Source organism: Coturnix japonica, chromosome 1 (genome assembly GCF_054131305.1).
Source record: "Coturnix japonica strain WE chromosome 1, WE-NBRP24, whole genome shotgun sequence".
Classification (NCBI taxonomy): Eukaryota; Metazoa; Chordata; class Aves; order Galliformes; family Phasianidae; genus Coturnix; species Coturnix japonica.
In genome coordinates this window covers 131,550,698-131,572,673 of record NC_140663.1, presented here as the reverse complement: position 1 = coordinate 131,572,673, position 21,976 = coordinate 131,550,698, and the positions used below count along the sequence as shown (strand labels likewise).

At 36.1% G+C, this 21,976-nt stretch overlaps 1 protein-coding gene and 1 long non-coding RNA gene across 6 annotated transcripts in view; both read right to left on the bottom strand.

Moving 5' to 3' along the window:
- Window positions 1-21,976, bottom strand: part of FGF14 (fibroblast growth factor 14) — a 358,569-nt gene that overhangs the window by 292,197 nt on the left and 44,396 nt on the right. The gene's annotated exons all lie outside the window — the stretch shown is intronic.
- On the bottom strand, window positions 735-20,667 carry LOC146762734 (uncharacterized). The gene is made up of 2 exons (XR_014948177.1): window positions 3,982-20,667; window positions 735-1,750 (listed from the first exon to the last, which is right to left on the bottom strand). It is a non-coding gene; the product is annotated as an uncharacterized LOC146762734 (long non-coding RNA).

Below are 21,976 nucleotides of genomic sequence, written 5' to 3'. Positions count from 1 at the left end.
TAATGAAGCCTATCAAAATTCCTAAAATTCTCTTTTTAGCCATACATGTATCCTTAGTGTACTAAAAAGTCATATAGACTTTGTATATAGTCATATATTAAAAAGTCAATATTTTGAGGATGCAGACCCTCACTACAGACAGAATAGGAAGGAGGGCAGTATTTTGCCTCATAACAAAGGGGACACCATGACAAGAAGACTATATTCAGTTCTGCACCACAAGAAACGAATCCAACCTCTTTCAATATGCTGCCAAAACTGTGTGGGAGAGTTGAGAAACTTGCACACAAACAGATTTGACTGGACAGAAACTGATACCTTCTTGAAAAGGTTTTTTGCTTGGTTCTCATTTTGCTTATTTAATGCACCAAATGTAACCAAAGTGGGCAGACCTGGACTGAAGTTATTTAGGGTTCCTGCCGAAGCAGCTAATTAAGGATCCAAATACACTGCAATAGTCTTGATAAAACTAAGTTAGTCTTCAAAATCTAGGATATCCTCAATAGTCAGAGATACTCAGTTGGTGACAATGGCCCCTACAGGGAGATTATCTCTCATGGCCCCTTTTCTCCTTTTCTGCTTCCCCATCTTTCATATTGAGCGCATCAAGGGACCTACATTTGCAGCTTTCAGGCTATTAAATTATTTAAATACATAGTCTTCAAGACAGAAAGCAGCTGATCTGTTTTCTGTAAAAATGGTTTTTGTGTGTTGTTTTGTTCTTTTTTTTAAATCATCTTTTCTTTGAGTCAGAATAAAATCAAATTATACACAAACTAGATCAGATTAGAGGAAGTCTATTGCTTGAAGCTCCTTATCTGTTCTTTTCTCACTGTACTCAGTGAGAGCAAGTAGACTCACAAAATGCCATTTGTAACTGTGAGCCTCACACATGCATAGGGATCAAATTCTGATCCAGTAAAAGTTTAGCTTATTCCAACAATAATACTTATAATCTTCACCTGACTAAAGCAGAGGATTTAACAGAAAAATCAAGAAAACTGATATGTGTGTTTGTGTATTAACAGTTCCTGTTAAGTCTGAGTGATCCTCTTACAAGTCTGTAAGCTATACTGGATCCAGAGTAGACAAGAGGTATTGCACAGCAGTTCATGAGTAGTTCTTCCTGGAAGCAAAACAGAGACAGAGACAGTGTTTGCCAGCAGCATCAGGGAATTCAACTACTTTCAAACATCGTATAGCTGTTCAGAAGGTGCCATGGTGGTCTGGTGCAATGGAAGCTCACCTCAAAGTAGCTTAGAGCCTGAAGGGTCTGTCAGAAGGGAGCTTGAGAAGCCACCTTGTCCAGTTCCCAGCACAAAGACAGTAGTGGCTACATTTCCACTCTGCATTACATGAGGACAGCCCAGGGAGACATGGTCTATTTTATCTGAGCACCTGAGAGAGTCTCAAGTAATAGATGAACAGCCTCAGGCACGAGCGTGTGCACACCTTTGTGTGCAGGAGTTCACTGCCTTTTCTGTCTGCTTCAGTTAACATGCCAAAAGGTAATTAAATATTTAATAGTCATTCCTGTAACAGCAGAAATTGTGTGCACATCACAGTCTTACTATTCTGCTCTCTTACGTGCATGGGGTTATATCAAGACATTTTGCTGTCTAGTGGAAACACAGCATGGGAAATTTGCAAATGCTAAACAAGACGTTCTTATGCCACTGGCAAGAATAAGCACAAAGGTTTTAAACAAAAAGGAGCTTCTCCTTCATCTTTTGATAGGAAACTTCACCCTCTCAAGAAGTAAAAATCAGAGTGGTGTTATATTATCTCTTAGTTAAGAGGCAGCTTTTAAGACATCTCAAAGAGCTTGTAAATCAAAAATTTTACAGCCAAATCACTGTTACATTGCAAAAACATGTTTTTTATATTTATGAAAGTCTTTCTAAAAATTAAATCTATGTTTAATCCAGTGTTTTTTACAGAATATCTTTCAGTCAAAATAAGATCAAACATGTAACATTATAAGAGCCAGACAAGGGAGGTTTAGGTTAGATATTAGGAGGAGGTTTTTCACACAGAGGGTGGTGACACACTGGAACAGGTTGCCCAAGGAGGCTGTGGATGCCCCATCCCTGGAGAGATTCAAGGCCAGGCTGGATGTGGCTCAAGGTAGCCTGGTCTGGTGGTTGGTAACCCTGCACATAGCAGGGGAGTTGAAACTAGATGAGCATTGTGGTCCTTTTTAACCCAGGCCCCTCTATGATTCTATGATTTATGCATAAATTTACATTTACATACAAAAACATCACAATCTTCACATATTTCTGGTGTTATATACCCAGCTAGATAATATTCAATATTCATATATCTAAGAACATTCTGAACTATTAGAGAAAGCTCCACCACGGCAAAAATCTGTCTGAAACATGGGACAACAGACTTCTAAGTCTCACTCAGCTAGTTTGACTACAATTTGTTAATGCAGGGAGCAGCTGAATTTTTTTACTGGGGGCAAGAGAGTACCATAAATTGCCACAAGAATGAAAATTATTGATAACAGTTGTATACTTACTAAAGGTCAGCTAAGAGCTTTAGGATTCTGTAGTCTGGCAGAAACAAATTAGTGCTTAAGTAAATGGTCAATGGTATTTGAGTATAATTCATCTTCTTAAAACTTTCATACAATTATCAACCCCACATCTGCAAGAGGTTCACCTAATTCACATGTGAACAGTGTTCATGGATGCTGTTTGTGGGGACGTCAACCAGCTGTTGAATAGTTAACCACCTCTAAACTGGGGGTAGAAGAGGAGAAGATGAGGAAAGAGCAGAAATTCAACACGTGAACAACAGAAATATGGGAAAGGAATAAATGCTTGAAATGTCACTTTGCTGTATTCTGAGAAGTCGCGAGAAGATGGTAAATCCAGGTAATCATAAGATAAATTCAGGTGGTGGAATAATTGTTTGATTATCTCAGCTACAACACTATTTTCTTGAATTCCTCTTTCATGTACACATACATACTGACAGCACATTTCTGCTTCTTAGGCCCTCACCTCACCTCAGTGTAACGTTCATTTGAATGCCATGGTAAAATTCTTTGAATTTCTGATCATGAGAGAAGGGAAGGGAAACAGCTCAAAGCTGTGTAATTCTAATATCAAGCCTCTCAAACATTGGAAAAGCTATGCAACAGGATTCAAATTAATGTCAGATTCCTTAATTTGAAGTCACTCACAAACTGAATTGTTGTTACTATTACCTATGGAACCCAGAAGAGTGATATAGAATATCAAGTTCCTGTAAATAGAAGAAATATGGTACCATTCTAACCATGATACCAGTCCATTCTAACCACATAAAAATTAAAAAAGCACCTCAGAAAAGATCATTTTTGCTCACAAATTGGGCAAGTAACTTGGATAAACATTTTTGCTGGCACAAAAGCATTTTCATCAAATAGCCCTAGGTTCCACAAAACAGTTTGTACAACGTAAGACAGAAAATTGGAGTATTCGTGACATATATATATGTCACGAATGAACTGTGACATACAACACTGTATGCAGTCATTAAATTCTGCCTACAGGATGGAAGCTCACAGTACTGAGGAGTCAAATCAGATGTCCAGTGTCACCCAGCATACACTTAAACCAAGCCTTGGGAAAACTTAAAATATGTAGATGCAATGACTAGACAGCTGAATTATTCTGACTATAAGGCAAGAGGAAGATGGTTTATCTCAGAGAGTGACTGAAAGATTATTTGATCTCTCCTGGTTTTCTTTGGAGCACTTTCATTCAGTTGATGCCTAAATGCTGACTATAATCAGCTCCATCACTATGAGCAAAATTCAGTATATACAAACTCTACTGTCTTCCAAAACCCTGACACACAGACTAGCAGACTTCTATCTGTATTATTACTTTCAAAAATGTCTTAAAATATATTTCAAAAGTGAAAGACAGCAAGGCATGCTTTCTATCTGTAGATGATGTGGTCAGATCCTCCCATAAAAACAATTTTCTCTCATAAACTCCAAGTAAGCAAATATATTGATACAAGAAAATCAAGTAGCCTGACGTAATGGCTCAGTTTTCTCATTTTAATGGTTGGATCATTCATTGCCCTTGTTTAGTGATTGTACATTGAATCCATTAAACTGCAGAGCTGCTTCCTATCTGCTTCTGCTTGCTGTCTTATCTGATCCAAAAAGTGCTCCCAGACACAGTCCCCTGGTCTCTGGCAGGCAAAATACTTCAGGCACAGCCTCTACAGTAGTCCCAATTCTGAGCTAGTCCAACAGGACAGAAAATGGGCAACAAACACTTCTGGGTATGCAACCCCATGCCTACAGAGGTACAAGGGAAGATGCTGATGCTGCCACCTTCTCCTCCATTCGTCATCACCCAGGAATGCATATTTTCCTTCTCCCTACTTTAACATATTTTAAATTCTGTATGGGGTGTTTTTAATGTGATCTCTGGGATAGACTGTGGTAGTAATAAAGGGCTGACTTAGACGAGCTCTCATTTCCTTTCATTATACCATTATATTTCCTTTTGCAGGCATATATTGTTTTTCTCTGTAGGATTGCAAAACAGATCCAATCTGTGTCAGAGAAGAGCTGCCCTACACACCCTGAACTTTCTGAGGACTTTTCTGCCTGGAAAGTCAGAAATTATCTTTGAACAGACATAATTATTTATTAACTCTTTTTTTTTTTTTTCTTTTTCTTTCTTTTTTTTTTTTTTTTTCCTATGAGTAAGATCATAAAGACTATTTGGATTGAGTTAAAAAAATTTTACCATTTACTTTAAATTGGTTTTATAAGAATGTAGGAGACAAGTGCCTAAACTCAAAGCAAACTTTAAAAACTATCTTAAGGAAGAAACGTAAAAGGGATGCAGTAAAAAAAGCATTCTATCTATAGGCGACACATTCATGCTAAATTATTACATTAGACTGAAAACATTTGAAACTTCATTTACCAAATGCTAATGTTTCTTAGACTTATATTTGACTGGCAGGCATGGATTCAACATGGAAAACTTCTCAAAAATTGTGTGTTCATAATTCTCTGATTTCTGTATTCTTACTTTGAATTTGGGTTTCTTTAATGCTGCACTTATTTCTTAGATTGCAAAGACCAGTTACAGATTTCCATGGAAAACCTCTTCAACAAGCTCTTGTACCTCAACCTCAGGCTACCTTGGTTAGTCCCCTGCCTGGTCTACATCCTCCACAGAAAGACATACAGAACTAAACAATCTTTACTTCCTAAATTCTCATTTTTTAACTTCACCAAAAACACCAAAAACACCACCCGAACTCCTCAAAACAGTGATTCTGAGTCATAAGGACTGCTTCTTAACTTCAGATGAATTTCATTTAACTCATCTCCTGTACTGCTGCTATACATAACAAGGAAGTTTTATTTGGAGAAATTTCACTTGTTTTTCACACTGTCCATCTATGCATAGACCAGTTCTGGAAACCAATAAGCTGAAGGAAAACGCAGCTTCTATAGAGTTTGTATTTTATGTTCAGCATAGTCTCATGCAACACCTGAATTATTTATTCGTAAAATCTGCATAAACTTGCTTCAAGTCACTTCTAGAAAACATTCTGAAACTATCACTAGGCCCTCAGATTTTCAAATGAAACAAAACAAAATGAACATACTCTACACCCTAAGACAGTTATATGCATATTTAATCATAAGTACTTATTAAGCACCCTAGTATGCATGTGAACTTAAAGCACCTAACCAAGCTGGGAAACAATGACATAGGAAAACACAAGAACTGGTTCTAGTACAACTTTTGATCATAGGATTTGTTGGGTTTTTTTTTTGAATAGGTGATATAGCTTTAGCTGAAAATACTTTTTTAGGGTTAGAACAAAATAATGTTTGTTTGTCCCCTTAGAAAAATGTCTGAAGATTAATCCATTTCCTGTCTGGGATATGTAACTGTAGGAAAGAGCATCCATATAGGAGGTGCATTACAGATAGGCATGCAAAATCTCCCCAGGAATACTGATCATTTACCTAAGCAGTGTTTCATATAAAATACTTGTTAGAATAGAGATTGATACACTCACCAGAACAATGTTATCCTTGGCTTTAACATGTGATAATGAAAGCAGTTTTTTACATATATAACCAAAGCATATCAGCATTATCTGAGTTTAAAAAATAAGGAATGACTAAATGAGGGAAATGAGATAAAATAACTCTGCTGCAGCTGAGTGCTTTAAAATATCAGATTTTCAGCTTAAATAAAATAATGCTTATAAGTTGTTATATCATCAAAATAGAGCTGCAGCCAAGTATAAATTCTCCTATTTATTTGCAGTAAAACTGATCCACCATAGGAACAATCACTTCAGTGGTGTTGCTGCCTGACCATATCCCATACAAAATAGCTTTCTATCTGACACAACATGCCAAGTGCTATGCTGCAAAACACAAATATCATAGAGTCTACATCCTTTGCACACAATTCTCTTTCCACCCAGTAATTACACTAATGCTGTGTCTGATGGGATAGATGAGAGCAGTCGTGGTGTTCACCAAGCTAATCAGTACAATAGCAGCAGCCCTGTCCATGTTGCCACATGTCCAGAAGTCATAAGGAAATGCCCACTGCATAAATTTAGATCAGCTCCAAGTGCACACGCATACAGCCTTCCCTTCCTGGGATGCCTGACTGCTCTGAGCAGACAGCATGCATATGGATGCAGTCAATCTGATGCATTTTTGGTGTTGCCCAAGCCCAGAACAACTAAATGACACATATACAGTTACTGCTATCCTAGATAAAGCAGACTCATTCTGCAGAGGACTAGCATATGCTCTTGTATTTATGGCACTTGTGTATTTGCAGTTCTCTGAAGTGCTAAAACAGACCTCAGTATGACTTAGGATGCTTAAGGTTACAGTAGAACTCTTATGCTGTTTTTTGTTGTTTTCTTTTTCTTGCCTGGGATCTCATCCTTTCCACCCAGGGAAAAAAAACAGACTTGGTTTTTCTATTTATTCTTTTCCTCCAGTAAAAAGTACAGTACCCATACAGTTCCCTGTGCAAGCTGTTACTGATGATTTATCTGCTGCAGAGCTGGTGAAGGTGCAAGGCAGAATCTTTTCATAAAGATTCAGTGCCAAAATATGCATCTTGTATTTTCAACTGCATTCATCTGCACAAAGTATCAGATAGAGAAAACAAATGGAGACATTCTGAATTTGCGCACTGCATGTAGCACACAGGAGCTTGTGGATGAACAGGATAAAGCAAGAATCTATTTGTTCCCAAAGAGCAAGTCTTTGTTAAGAAAATTTTTAAAAGAATAAGTAATTAGAAATATGCAATATCTCTATTACTGTTACCCTTCATCAAAGAGCAAGTCTATTAAGATAAATACCATCTACCTATTACTTACAGGAAATAGTCAACTTTTAAAGTATAATGCATGATTTTTCTGTAAAGACATTGAGAGAAGGGAGGTTCCAGCAATGAAAAACAAAGTGCCTTTAAGTTCTCAGTCAGACAGTCTTGGATTTTGGAAGAAATCAAAAAATACAACTTGAGTAAATTGACTATCAGTGATCATGTCACTTGTATCTGAGCTACTGAAACCCTTCCAGTATTCAGTGCTAAAGTGCACATCCAGTGTTTAAAATTAAATACACAAGTCCTGGATACTTAATGAATCAGGTGTACTTGATTGTATAAGTCGCACTAAGTGATCCAAAACTAAAATTGATAAGTATTATTAGAGAAAGCTAATATTCAGAATGCAGACAAAACTACATTTGTTTCAGTGGACTTGTGCTCTTTTATGACAGAAAGATGCTTGTTGATGATGAACTTCAAGTTAGTATAGTCAAAGATGATGTCTTTCAGATTTTGTGATGACTGAATCATTTCCTGCCCTTTTCAAACAGCTTGTATAGTGATTGGTGCGTGCCTTCCTTAGCACTTCAGTGTGACTACCTTTGAATCATCAAATTCAATTAATGGCACCATGTTATCTAAACAGCAATGCATAATCAGATAAAGAGGATAAGAGGGAGTACAAAATGATTTAGCATGAAAAAGGATTAGATGCATTCATTACAATATAGCTGCTTATATATGGGAGTAGGACTGGTCCTAATATTTGTGGACTCCAAGGCATTTTGAGAAAGTTATTTTAACACACCAATTATTCTTATTTTTTTTTTATGTTAAGATTAAAAAGCATATTTATGCACATTTCCGACTAAAAAAGAAAACCAAAAACACCCTGCATGCATCAGACAAGAGAAGAAACACAAATCTAATTTTCTGAGGGTTTTAAAATAGAAGTGAGTATCATTTCAACAATACTGTAATAATGCAGCAATTCCCTACTGAAATGCAGGGACTGACCTTGTGTTTCCAGGAGACAAGCACGAGAGATCCTCCCATCCTTGTAGCCACAGTAACAGTTCTGTGCCTGATGGGACCGTTCTCTTCTACCAATGCCACTGGAGTAAAGTAGGAATACTACAGGTCTGAATAGTTTGGGTTTACTCAACTTTTTTTCCAGTGATACTGATGCACAAAATCACAACGTTTACTGTTTTCTTCTATGCCAACCCCTCTTAGAGATAACTTAGCATATATATATACATATATTTTGTAGAGACTCAGAAAATATTATTGTTATTTACAGTACATCAACACAACACCAGGCAGAGCCTAATGCATGCATCACATTAGGTAATGGTCTACCTTACAGCTAAATCAGCAGCAAATAATACTGCTTTACAATCACTTTATTAAACAATTCAATAATGTCTACCATTGGACAGATGACCTAAATACAGTCTCCCATGACCATATATATGCAAAGCAATCAGATGAGTGATCAAGACTATTCCTTCTCTTTTAATCCTCTACCAGCCAGCCCAAAATAACAATGAATCAATAAGTCCTTCAAACTTCCTATATATGTCCCAGTTATCTCAGAAGATAAAAAATTGTGGGAGCCATTCAAAAAATCTATCTGGCAAACACATCATTTTTTCACCAAATTCAACACTTGAGATTAACGTAGCAAATTTTAGTTTTTCTGAGAAGCTCTGTAATTTAAGACCATAATCTTGGGGAGATCACAGCAGCAAAGGCCATTAAAATATTATCTATTCAGTTTTTACTTTTCCTGTGTTGTGGTATAAAGAACGTGCAGTTCAGTTTTTTGTTTTTATTTTTCTTATTGTAACAAAATGAAAATTGTCTGAATATACATCAAGTAATCTTGCAGTGAACACATTATCCTACTGCATTTATTTATTTATGCAGAAGTCAGTAGCTATAAAGGATTATGTTGGTTTTCTCATGGCGCTTCTGAGCACGCGAACAAAGTTGCAACAACATGCTTGCTGATCATCAACATAATGCTAAACTTTCAGCTTGCAGCATGGTTTCTAGTAATGTTTTTCTAACTTCTATCTCAGAGTACTTGAGACCCTCTGTTGCCACAGGGTCACATTATTTTTTGCTGTCAGTACTGATAATGACCTTTTTACTTTACTAGGTTTTGAGTCCTTCTGACCCCACATAGATGATCAGTTTTGCCAGAGACAACTGGGTGTGCCCTGCACTACCTAAGAGGAGAAGGAATAAGCAAAAAGGGATTAAGAACCAGACACAGTTCCCACTGAGGATAGATTTTTCTGCTGTTCCTAATGTGTCCCCTCAGGCCTTCATAAAATTAAGACTTAAAATTCCTGGTCTCTCACCTTTCTCCCTTCCACACACACATCACTCTTGCACACAAGCAGAGCTGTACAGTTACTCTCCAAGCCTGATCTTTAAAAAATTAATAGCTGCTGCAGTATTCTACTTTTGGTTTGCTTGACACATACTTTTTGAGTCAAAAATTTTTGTAAAAAAAAAAAAAACATTTTTGTAAAAATGTTAAGTCAGTAAAGATTATAGAAAATACAAAAGGACACTAAAAGGTTGATACATCTCATGAAGAAAGGTGAAATTGAATTTGGAAAGAGCACAGAATGATAGAATGCCTGGTAAAAAATAATCTGACAGAAGTGTTCGACAATACACTGCTGACACAATGTGTTGAGCTAGAACCTTTCACAGTAAGACCTAATGTGCTTTACAAGAGGTTGGGAATAACTCTTCAATTCTATAAATTGGTGAGGCATATGCTCCTTTGGCCTCCTTGGAAATTATAAGAAACCTTTGGGCTTAGGGAAAAAAAAAAAAGTCTTTTTTTTTTTTTTTTTTAGCTTCTTTTCATTCTCAACTCCTTTTCTTTCTGATGCTTTTCTACTATGGTTTCTAAACAGCATTCCATTTAAACAGAAACTGGGCAGGCATAAATTCTGTGTATATAAAATACCTTCAGTGAGGCAGAGGGGAAGACCATACTTAATATGTTGCTGAACGGATAATGAGTTCCAAGCTAAAAAGCAGCCAGAATGCTCTGTGAGCTCTGTGTTTATTTCAGCTCTCATCATTTCAGTCAAAGCTCCGTCTTTAGGAAGCACTAACCCCTAGCATAATGAGGAAAGAGCTCTTATTTGCTATTACTCTCAGCTGTTAATAATTATAATTCTAAGTAAGTTCGCAATTAATCAGAGCAAAATGCTCAACACTTCCCTTCATAGTTTTCTAAATGAGAGTCTCTGCACTTAAATAAACATAATATTTAGATTCATTTAAATACAGAAAAGATTTAGCATTTACTTTCAAAAATATTCCTAGAGCTACTGTTCAAATAATTCACACCTGATCTTTATCTTGCTATTACATTCATTTATAATGGCTAAATGTGTTGTGGGGTTTTTTTTAATCTCTTTCACAGCATCTTGTTTTATTTTTTCTAATAAATTGTCAGAGGTGGAATGTGGAGAGCTTTTAAACTGATTATATAACTCACAGAAAGATCCATTCCATTCTTAGTCATCAGCAGCATTATTAAGCCAGCAGCTGCAATCCACACACCCTTTTTTGCTCTTATCATGAAAACAGAATGAAATTTATCAGTTATCAAATACAATGCCTTCTCTGTATGAATAAATTATCTTGTGGTTATAACTTACAAAATGTTCCCATCTCTATTCATACCAAATGCATCAAGTCATTTGGATGACAGTATACCACAAAAATTATCCTATCTGTCAGGAAGCTGGAATGACTTACCATAGAAAAAATATCCCAATTTTTAGCAACTCAAAACAGTAGCAAAGAAAAAAGAAGAGAACACTTTTGAGAATACTGGTCATATCTACTTCATAGTGAATCACCATTAAAAATAAATAAATAAATAAATATTTTTTTTTGTTCTAAGGAATCAGCAATTTACATTTTAATTATACTTGATAAGACAGTCATGATACCTTCCTTCAAACAAATCTTTCCTCAAAAAAATCCTATAAAATTTTGGAAGTATCAATAATTGCAAATTAACATAGTTGAATTTACAATAATACAGGTACCTCCTTATGTTTGTCACTCAGATAAAGCCCCATGAAATCATACAGTGCCTGAATTGTTAGGAGTTTAATGTCTGGTTTAGATTCCCAGGGGGAGCACTTTGTCAGAATTAACTCCAAACAAAGGAAACCCTTGGAAGAAGGAGTTGTGTACATAGCTTGCTGATGGAGCTGGGAACTAAGAGAAATCCTTAACTTGTTTTTCACGGTTCTTCAGCTGGAACCCAGTCAAAACATGTTTGATAAATATTTGTTTAATCATTGAAAAGAAAATCTTGTAAATCTATTTGAAAAATCTATTAGTATATGAACAGCTTCTTTTTATGTAAATTTCAGTGACTATAAAGTCACTTTGAGACTTTGTTGTTTATTGACAGTAGACCAAAAGTATTCTCGAAAAGATTTTTCATAGCTTCTTAAATCAGTGAAAGAAGGTTAAAATGAACTTTTTTTTCCTTTTTTTTTTTTTTTTTTTTTCCTTTCCCTGGAGACAGCAACTTCTCCCTCAACTGCAAAAACTTCAAGCAGTTTTCACTTGAGCTGAGTCAACACAGATTGAGCTGAAGCATCTGGTCCTATGAAAGCTGCCATGAGAGTATGCAGAATGTTAAATCCTATTTCAGGAGCATCGTGGTGACACTGTAATTATCACACTGCACTACTAAAGATGCTCAAGTTCCATTTCGAACACACAGAGCTTCTGCTTCAGCATGGCACAGAGGAAGTAAACTGGTGGCCTGGTTGGTTCAGTAATGAATCCTATATCATATTCCTTGGATCTCCTCAAAGGAAGACAAAAGAAATCCTGAAAAAGGAAATTATGAAAGGACTTCTTCAGAGGAAAAAAAAAAAAAAAAAAAAGACTCCCTAATCCAACAGCAATTAAAGTTTGGTTCATTCCTCAAAGCATCAAGGCAATGAATGTTCCAGAATTCCAGTGGTTGGTCCTCACCATGAATGCCATTCAGTGGTCATGGTTGAGGCACCATCATAGTTACTGATTTTCTCTTATTTTGTTTTCATTTTTTCCATTTTCCCCAGTCTGTGTTTGAATATTTTGTAGTCTGCATAAACATTCAGCCATGCTGTTAACCCTAACTCCTTTCTTTGTCAACATCCATTGGTGTTGTTAATGCATAGAGGTATTTGCAATACATATTTAATCCGTTTTTCCTTATCTATATTTGTTTGTTCCATTTGGGAATGATGGAAAATATTTTAGCTTTGTGGATATTGCACAAATTATTATAAAGATCCTTGATTTGCCATGTACACCTCATTTTTCCTTTAACTCGAATATTTTTCTTAAGTGATGCTCTCCTGAGTAATCATGGAATTAACTTAAAGTGTTTCTCTTTCATCAACCTTAACCCTGTCTCCTTTGATCAGTCATTTTCCAAACTGAAAATAAGATAGCTGAAAATCCTTCCTAGATGATCACAGACAATGTATAAAATCATGCCTTACAAATTAACAGACAAAACTATGGATCTGGTCTACCTGTGCATAGATGACTTAATTAGCAGGGGGGAGGTAAAATGAGGCACTATTTGGACTTCTGGTATTCTAGCATGTTTTATACATGAGCTAATATGAACATATTGCTGTGATGGAAAAATAAGATAGAAAACTCCCTTAAAACTCACTTATGAAGGCTTTTGTGTCACATTGTGTACAAGAAAAAAAAAAACTTTTCCATTTGCATTTGTTTGCTAACATATGTAAGAATATCAAATGCTGAACCAGGTTGCTCAGAGAGATTGTGGCCATCCTTAGTAATGTTCAACACTCAATCTTGAACAACTTGACTGAGCCCACACTGAGCAAGAGTTGGACCAGATGAATCCCAGAAGTCCATTTGAACCTAATTACTGCATGACTATATAAAACGTTTCTTTCTTAAATGTTATTTTGGATGTACTGAAAGGCAAGATTTTTGGCAAAAACAAACAAACAAAGCAACTTCAAGCTTTTCCCTGTAAGGAAGCAGTTGTCAATGATCTATAGACATCGTCTATTGAAGGGAGTCCCTTAGATCAAAGGCACATGACCTGTATGCTATCTAATGCCATGGTGAGAATAAAATGTTGAAATACATGTTTATTTTCTTAATTGAAGCTACCTCTTGCTCAAGGGAAAAGGAGAAATATCAAGCCATGTTGTCTTAAAATGATACTTTTTGTTTTTAGATTTTGAGAGACTCAACCTTTGTTAGATTTCAGAATAGCATCTTCTTAGCTATAGAAAAACAGCTTATTTTGTATTCTGCATTGGAAGCATCTAACTATTTGATAATCTTTTTTCTTAAATCAGCTTAATATTGTTTGAACTTGCAGAAGGTTTTGTTCTAAGTACAGAGACAGAAAAAATTGGTTGCATGGAACATACAGGCTGAAAGAAAATATCACTTGAAAGAAGGAAGCCTTCTTTGGAAATAAGAAAGGAGAAGAAATTTATCTATTTTTTTAATATGTAGGACCAAATAAGGCTAATTCTAAATTATGGAGTTAATATTCAAATCTAAAATACCAATTTGGAAATTCAGCATTAAAGGAATGAAGGTTTCTAATACAATGAATATTTTAAAGTGACCGTGCCTGTCTAAATGTTCATTTATGAGAGTCGAGCAATATTTACACAAGCTTTTTTGATATGTGTCTACACGGATAAGAAAATGCAGTTAGTATGAGTTGTTACTAATCACTTTCCATGCAAGTGGAACGGTCACCTAGACACAGGCTACATCCCTGCCAAATATTATTGTTATAGACCTTCAGTAAATTGGAGCAAGGAGTCTTTTAGTGAAGCAAATACCACCCCCTAAATCTGCACATAGCAAGGACTGATTTTGTCCTCTGTGTTTCTCATCAAAACATTAGTGGGAAGAAATTACAGTACTGCGCAGATGCTTCCTCCCTGCCAAAATGAAGTCATTTGGGGGAGAAAAAAATAGAAGTTGCCTACTAAGGTGTTTGTTTCATTCTAGCAGTTGGGTAGAAGTAGGAGAGAAAATTATATAACAGAATCCACACACACACAAAAAATGAAATACAGACATAACCTCCCATTTGATGCTCTGATGAATCAAAAACCCTAAATAAATAAACACGAAAATAAGTAAATAAATAAAACACAATGGCTTTGAGTGGTCTCCTTTTTTACTATGAGTTTAATGTTGTGTTTTCAACTAGATGCGATAAGAAAGTCAAAATTAATTCTAATCAAGAACTTCTTGGCAATAGGTGTTGTAGTTTGAAGTGACAGGTTCACTTACCCACCTGACAAACATGAAAAGAGCTTAGTTTTGCTGATTTTCCCTAGAAATAGCTGCAACAAAATGATTATCTGACAGGTCTTTTATCTGTTTGCTATGCTGTGATATCTGAAGGATCCCTTATTTAAATAATGACATTTTCTAAGGGGTAAGGTCAGAAGAAATGTGATCAACTTGAAAAGAGGAAAACATTACTTTAAATACCCTGCAAACTGTAAAATGTATCAAACAAGACAAAAGGCAACAAATATACTTAATAAACTATGTTTCTTCCAGACAAAGCAAAACAGAAACACCACTCTAAATTCTAGACCAGCTTTTCAATTATGAGTGCTGGGAGAAGCATAACCCCAAAATATGGAATTCTGTGGATGCTTGGAGTAAAATATGAAAATGCATTAGAATGACTTCACAAATTGCCTCATAACTTCTTAAGTATCAATTTGAGACAAAAAAAAAAAAAAAAAATCCATTTAAATAAAACAAATTGTATCCCTTCTACAGGTTTGGTGTGACATGTCCAAAGAGAATTTTGCACTCCCAGAGTCCTAGCTGGACACCAAGGTTAGTGAAAATGGGGAAACAACAGAAAGAGAGGCAAGCTACTAGTAGAATATCAAACAGGGAAATACCTATGGTACCAACATCAGCTCCTTAATTTAAATAACTTGAGAACTGTGGCAAAACATGAATTTCTTTGTGTGCTTTGTTAAATGCCCTAGGAAAAATAAAAAATTCCTAGGGAGCGGTCAATCACAATACTATCTATAAGGACAGCATGCAGCATCTTGCCAAGCAGGGATAAAGATGAAGCAATCCCTTGCCTGCACCCCAAGCTGTACCCAATGATTCAAGAATTTAGGCTTAGAGAAAAACAGCAAAAAAAATAATTTGGTTTTAAATTAGACTTGTTTTCCAGAAAGATAAGATATAAATATATAAGAAAACAGAGAATGCCCTGAATAATTTATTCCAACAAATAACCATTAAAAAAAAGTGATGCCCGGTTTCTAACATGACTTTGGTTTCAGCCAACAGTCTTCCAGTCCCTCTTTTCCTTCCCTCACCTCCCATGTATATTTGTTTTGGCAGACAGACTTTCTCAGCAAGCCAAGCTGCACTATCACTCTTCCTAGAACACATAAGACTCCAGTTTTTAATCTTTCTTTTTGTTTGCTTTAAACCAACAGTGGCTTCTAAATTTAGTTTTGAAATTTTATGATAAAAAAAGACAGGTCCTAAAAACCTCAAAGCTAGAATGACGTAGATCTAAGCTAACAGATTTGTGAATCTGAATCTTACCTATGCAGTTTTCTTTCAGTCTAATTTGTAATCCTTCCAAAATGAAATAAGGTTTGTTTGATAAGAATCATTTTCCATAAAGTCATGTTGACCAGCATTAATGAACTTCCTATCCTTTAAAAGATTACTAATTGCAACCTTTTCTAATGGTGGAACAATATCAGCCTGTGATAGTTCTCTCAAATTACAATATCTTCCCAATATTCATTAAAGATTAACATTAAGGAGGTAGATGCCTTCCCAATCAGCTACCTACGAGTTATTCTGATATAAAACTGCTTACCCACAGCAGATTGTTTATGAAAAAAGATCAGAACAACTAAGTTATTAAGAAACTGAATGATTTTCAGTATGGCCAAGTATAAGGTCCTGCATTTTGATCACAACAACCCCAGGCAACCTGATGGGCTTGGGGAAGAGTGACTGGAAAGCTGCCTGATAGAAACGGACATTGGTGTACTGATGGGCAGTCGGCTGAATATGAGCCAGCAGTGTGCCCAGGTGACCAAGAAGGCTAATGGCATCCTGCCATTGGTGAGCAGGACTAGGGAAGTCATCCTGCCCTGTACTCAGCATTGGTGAGGCCTCATCTTGAGTACGGTGTTGAGTTTTGGACAGAAAGAACATTGAGGTGCTGGAGCAGATCCAAAGAAGGGCAACAAGGCTGGTGAAGAGATTGGAGAATATGCTCTTTAAAGAGAAACTGAAGGAACTGGGGCTGTTTAGTCTAGGGAAAAGGAGGCTGAGGGGAGACCTTATTTCTCTCTTCCAGTATTTGAAAGGTGCCTACAGGTTGTTCTCTTCTCACTGGTGACAGGACAAGAGGAAATGGCCTCAGGTTGCACTAAGGTAGGTTTAGGTTGGATATCAGGAGAAACTTCTTTACAGAAGGGGTTGTTGGACCAGGGAGGTGGTTGAGTAACCATTTCTGGATGTGCTTAAAAACCATTTGGATGTAGTGTTCAGGGACGTGATTTAGTGGAAGGTTGTTAGAGTGAGGGTAATATGGTTAGGTAATGTTTGGACTTGATCATCTTGAAGGACTTTTCCAACGTGAGCAATTCTATGATTTTCATGTAATAAGAACACACAATCCTATTTCTACATTAAAGAAGATATTTCTTGATAAGTTTTGTTTTCTATGAACCGTAGTAACAATGCAATCATTTCCATTCTACACTGGACAGGCACTGTTTCCAACATTTCTTTAGTACTTATAAGACAGGAAAGAAAAAAATGCCTTCTATAGATTTTTACCATGACAAATTTGACCTTCCCAACAAAAATCTAAGTTCATAACCTCTTGTATCCCTTTTTCTTTCCCCATCATTTTATCTATTTTTCTAACTGCTGCCACCCCTGCATCAATACTTCAAGAAAGGCTACTAGCCAGGACTTTGCCCCTAGGTGCCACTTATTCCTTTCTATACTTTCAGAAATAACCACTTGCTCTCACAGGTGTTCTTAGCTTTGAGTATTTAAATTTTGAGGCACCAAAAAAGCTATCACTGAGATTTTCTGGTTTTACTTGTAACAAGCATAATTATACTGTGATTGCTAGTCCCTGGCCGCCAGATAGCCACCACCTCCAAGTGCATTGTCTAATTGATTCATCATTTCAATGACAACTTTGTTTTGGAAGCAGCGTACTGCAGCTCAGACACGATTTCCTGTCTTTTACAAAAACTCTTTTATTATCAGATGTAGGAAACTGAACACATGCCATCCAAAATCATCATCTCTTTCCTCACATTACACATAATTCTGTATCTGGATAAGGACAGGTGAGAATTCATAATATGCACTGAAATCATGATAGTAATGCATCTGAAGTAAATTCTGAGAAGTAGCACATTGTGATACAGTAGGGGTTTTATTCACATAGTTGAAATATCTGTAATAAAGATCAGAAATAAAAATCAAAGGTAAAAAAGATAGATGTCACCATGCAGTGGGAGAATCTGAGAAACAAAACTAGGCGATTTAATCTGCCTGTTAATGATATAAGGTCACAGAAGCATAGAAAATTACTACAAATGCAGCTAGATGTAAATTCTGTCCCAAAAGCACACAGGAAATACAGTTTTTGTAGCGGGCAGAAGGAGCATTATATCTGAAAATACAATAAGGAATAAATAAAGATATACTTACAACTGTATATGATTGAACAATAAACTTATATTTTAAATATGTAACGCAGTACATCTATTTCAAAAGCCTTTGACCAAGAGAAGGGAATCAGTTGCAAAAACTTAAGAAATACAAAAGAAACAGAACCAAATGTCAAGAGATTATGGAAATTTCAGCTCCACATGCAAAATATATCACATTTAACCCTTAAGTCTATGCCTTCTCAGAAAAGCTTTTTTTACAGTGTGCGGGACTAGAAGATACACTCAGCTTCCTCCTTTAGAACATATTGGAATTAGTGCACAAACTAAGTACAGACAAGCCGCTCAATAACAGTGACTCAATACAATTAAGTTCAACTTCCTCTAGGGAGAGATCATACCATAAAATAATGTTGTGACACTAATTTTCAGAGAGGGATATTTAAATAATATGTGAAGAAACTAACAAAAATGATACGAAAGTATAGAGTACATTATACTTTTTAACCACAGCATGAAGAAAACTCATGAGATATTAACTGCATTAATAGCTCATGAAATTCTGCTTCTCAAAGTCTTAGACTGCAGGTTAAAATTTAATTACTCACCAGAGAAAACAATCCATGGAGCCAAGCATGTGAACTTATAAAGCAGTCTTTAGGACAATTTAAGAATGTGGCCTTTTAAAGTTCAGCTGATCTTCCGTAGCATGGCCATGTGAGGCAGCCATTCACAGGGGCTTGCACAATGACTAAAATGGATGTCAGTTAGAGCTACTCAGTCTTAATTACTTAAAGAGGATCTCTTGAGATATAGTCACTTCACACAATGAAATCTCATGAAATGACCTACTGGATCATTACAGAACATATTTCTCTAAATGCTTTTTGATGGATTGGATAGAAACTACTTCCTTTGCTAGTGACCTTTCTTTTCTTTGTCTCCCAGTGCTGTCTTTTTTGGTGAGAAAACAATCTGACTTTGAAAATGAGATAGGTAAATATTGACTGCTCTTCATGCAGTAACTGCATATGTATTAGAACCTGGATACCAGGATATAATACTCTTCTTGATCAACTCTCAGTCACAATGTCCTGCTTTTTACAATCCAGGAGAAATTCACCTGTTTGAACATAGAAATCTAATTCTAGACACTCAGGTCTGTGCTAAGCAAGCTAAGCACTCTGCATTAAATAGAAAGCTGGTGCATCCAGAGAGCAATCCACCCCAGCACAAATAAGCTGTCTAAAAAGGTAAGATGAGTAATTTCTGAAATTCCCAGCTGAAAAATGAAATTATTATTACCAGATTGGATTTAGAGATTTAATGCTGAGGCATATACAGCAAGACAAGAACAAGCCTCCTTCTCATCATCGTATGTCTATCCCGAAAACTAGAACATATATTTATGTGTTATATACAGAGGTCCCTTCCAGCTGCTACAATTCTGTGATTCACATTCTTCATTCCCTTCACCTTTTAAAGGGTGCTTGCCATTCTTGGTACAAATCAATTGCTATAAGATTGGTCCTACCTAAGCAAAGAAGTGGAAAGGGAAAACACTGGAAATCCATCTGATTATCCTTTGGTGATCTCTGCCTAATGACCCACTTCCATAAAAGCCAAGGGGGCATCTCATTCTATTTTCTCACTGTGGAATACTCTTGTAGCTTCTTGCTAAACTCTCAAGGAGAGATACCTGATTCATCAAGACTAGGAAATTCAATTCTGATCAATTCTTCCCCCTTCTTCACCTACTAATTCTGTAAAAAAAAAAAAAAAACAAAAAAAAACAACCATGTAACATCTTCTGCTATACAAATCATGCATGTCATACATTATTCCTGAGCCATATCTATCTTTATGCACTTGTGACATCACCTGTACTATAAGCTAGCCAATAAAAATGCCTATGATTTTCTCCACTGTTCTCTCTAGAAAATGGGAAGTCAGAAAATAGATAGATAGATAGATAGATAGATAGATAGATAGATAGATAGATAGATAGATAGATAGATGTCAAGGAATGACTCTACTCTTGCAGCTTTAAGGAAAAATCTTGTATTGCTTACAGAACAAAACTTTTGATAGGTTCCAGTGAACATTATGAATTACATCCTTCAAGTACTGAAACCATTATGTATGTGTGATGCTATATCAGTTTCTGCATCTTATTACAAAAGGTCCGTAACTGCAGTTTCAATTTCATTGCCTACATCTCTAAAAATAAAAAATAATGAGAAACTATGATGGTCAAGATAAATACCTACTGCTTAGTTCATGAATGATTATAAGGTTGAACAGCTGAATCCCATATCTAACTATTCCTATTTAAATTAACAGAAGTAAAAGCATAGGCTAAGAATTCTGTCAAACTCGAGAATTTTATAGCCAGATAAAATAACATTGCTCTACATTGGATCTCAGCATGAAATTTCACTCCCATGAAAATGGGAGTTGAAAGGGGAAACTACTCATAAATGGAATGAAAGTATTTCTTTAACTTGCTTCTTCTGTTTAAAAAAAAAAAAAAAAAAAAAAAAAAAGTGCTGAAATTATAAAATATTTATATTAAACAAGCAGTTACAACACAATGCATTAAGTCAAGTTGTCTCTTGGCTCTGAATTTCTGTTCAGATTAACAGTTTTGTGGGGGATATTTTGGGGGAGCAGAGGGGAGGAAAGCTCCATCTTCCCCATGATTGTTATACCAAATTATTCAAACTCCAGTTTTAGCAGAAAGAGCTTCATGAACTTTTGTACTGATTGAGAATGCATTACTTCAGGAGTGTCAGTAATGATCTGACTTATCTGGAAAATATTTTCCTATTGATAGTTGCCTTTTCTATTATTTCTGTGTTGCTCCCATCACCAGTTATCCCACTTTCAAAGACACCTGGTACAGTCACTGCATTTAACAAGATGCATCTCCCTTTTGAAATCTGTGAAGTACACAATACACAGCACAGTAAATCTACCAAAACACGTCTTCTGGGAACCTGTCTGGAATTAACTATTCCTAGTAGTCTTACTCATATCTGACAAGATGAGAATAACACCCAGTGATACAAGCCAGAGCCACGGATAACAGTGTGTCTGCTTGGGAATAACGGATCTCTTTTCCTAAGCTACTTCTATTAAATACATCTGTATGTTTGTGCAGTATGTGCAGTCACTCACTGCTGTCAGATACTGGAAACTACTCTCAGAGGTGGTTTTAATTTTGCAAATAACGAACTGTTGAGAAGCTTAAGCTCTGGAGAGACTACTAATGAAACTCCATATTAAAAGTCCTGCTTTGTGGCTATCTGACATCGTAATTTAATCTTGCAAATATTCATCAGGCCTGAAAATTGCTAGATAGAGAACAGAAAGAATATTCCCTAAAAAACTGAAGAACATTTAAACTTAATTAGGCGCTACAAATAAATTACTTATATTTGCAATGCTAATCAGATGACCACAATATTAAATCTTGTATATAATGTTTGCTTCTTGGTAATTGCAAGGCAGCTACCAGATTTCAATCTTTCTGAGAAGTCAGCCATTACTTATATTCAATCAAGGTTAATAACAATTTGTATTGTGGCCAGCATTGCAGCCGAACTCTGCTGCCAAATCTTTCTGTAAGTTTTTTTATCCCAAGTGACATCTGCCAAGTTTTCCAACTGGTGACTTCAGCAGGATAAGGACTCTGCAGTGTATCCTGTGTGTGGTCTTCCTCCATCTCTTGACTACCTACATCTCCTGAAGAGTTTTAGGTTCTGTTTCTGCGGGGTAGCCTCTCTTTTATAGGAGAGGAACATCCCAGAGTTCTGAAACAGCTGGCCAAGATCTCCG